This window comes from Brachyhypopomus gauderio, unplaced genomic scaffold, assembly GCF_052324685.1.
Source record: "Brachyhypopomus gauderio isolate BG-103 unplaced genomic scaffold, BGAUD_0.2 sc410, whole genome shotgun sequence".
Lineage (NCBI taxonomy): Eukaryota > Metazoa > Chordata > Actinopteri > Gymnotiformes > Hypopomidae > Brachyhypopomus > Brachyhypopomus gauderio.
Genome location: NW_027507231.1, coordinates 10,892 through 12,500, shown reverse-complemented (window position 1 = coordinate 12,500; position 1,609 = coordinate 10,892). Strand labels below are relative to the sequence as shown.

The window sequence follows — 1,609 nt, the reverse complement described above, 5'->3', positions numbered from 1 at the left end:
ATCTGTCTGTCTATCTATCTATCTGTCTGTCTATCTATCTATCTATCTATCTATCTATCTATCTATCTATCTATCTATCTATCTATCTATCTATCTGTCAGTGTACCTAAGTACACTGCAGTTACTTACCTGGAATCTTCTTCAGATTTATATATACATATATACACTGTAGCATTTAAAAAATAATGCATGTAAAAAATGCTACAGTGTTTTTATCACTTGTACGTTATGGTACGTTGCCATATGGCAACATTGTGCAACAATGGAAACAAGATCATACAGATCATAAAACTTTCATATATGAATTTAATTAGTTTTGTTCACTGGAAAATTTTACAATTCATTAATCGATGAGAAATAAACAGAAAAGAACAAAAAACATTAACAAAAACCAATTGACCTTATTGAAAATATAACAATAAGGAGCAATCTAAGACAGGTTGACTTTACACTTAGAGCAGGTGACTCTGATGGTGCTTTAGCATCCAGGATGTTTGGACCACTCTGGCCAATGCCAGTAAGCCTAGACGTGTGTTGCTTGGCAGGACCGGGCAGCTAGTCCTGTATGACGCGTCTCCTCAAGACAGAACTCCACACTTTGAGATGGTCTGCCTTTTGAGACACACTAATCTTGAAGTTTCAGCAGGTTTATCTGAATCTTTGCAGCAATGTCTAAATCCTTGCAGTCTGTTGGATAGTGTAGCCATCCCTGTACAACCGTGAAACCAAACATATGATAAACAATTCTGTGGTGCCATTATTTTTAGTGCTGTCCAATTCCAGGTGCCGCGATTAAAAGTACTCACCAGGATCTTGCTCAAGCTTGCTAGATTTTCTAATTAGCAATCCAGGTAAAATTAGTGGAATCAACACAATCCAGGAAGCCTGAGCAAAATCCTGGTGAGGACTTTTAATCGCGGCACCTGGAATTGACAGCACTAATTATTTTATCTTATTTTACACAAAAGAATAAACATGGTTTCAAAAACATATCTGTAAGCATATCTGTCTATTCATACACCATTTATCTATATGTGTCTGTCTGGCTCCACTGACTATATTGTTCCATTGTTTCACAATGTTGCCATTTGGCAACGCACCTAGTTTATTGAATATACAGACAATATTATCATCATGTAAACCATGTTCCAATAAAATTAAGTCATAACTTACCACATGATCTTTCAGCATTTTTATAATGAGCAGCTCTTCTTCAGGTTAACTCAGTACAGGAACAACGTGGAAAAGACTTTAATGTCATGTGATGTCCTCCAAATACATCATTGGTTAAAACAATGCCCCGCGTTCTAAGTAAAGGCCAATCAGGATTCATGTTTATTTTTAAATATCAGGAAGTATATATATATACACATACATCTGTCTGTCTGTTTGTCAATACATAGTTCCACTTTCTGCTCTGTCTCTCTTTAAGTCTCTCTTGTGTGTGTGTGTGTGTGTGTGTGTGTGTGTGTGTGTGTGTGTGTGTGTGGTGTGTGTGTGTGTGTGTTCTTGGAACACACTTTTGCACTCTGCAGATTTTGTATTGTTGCATACAAACAGGCATTATACCACACACACACACACACACACACACACACACACACACACA

At 36.9% G+C, this 1,609-nt stretch overlaps 1 long non-coding RNA gene across 1 annotated transcript; it reads right to left on the bottom strand.

The window, feature by feature from the left end:
• Positions 1-288: 288 nt before the first annotated feature.
• Positions 289-1,354, bottom strand: LOC143505616 (uncharacterized). Its single transcript, XR_013127907.1, has 2 exons — positions 1,174-1,354; positions 289-709 (listed from the first exon to the last, which is right to left on the bottom strand). It is a non-coding gene; the product is annotated as an uncharacterized LOC143505616 (long non-coding RNA).
• Positions 1,355-1,609: the final 255 nt, after the last annotated feature.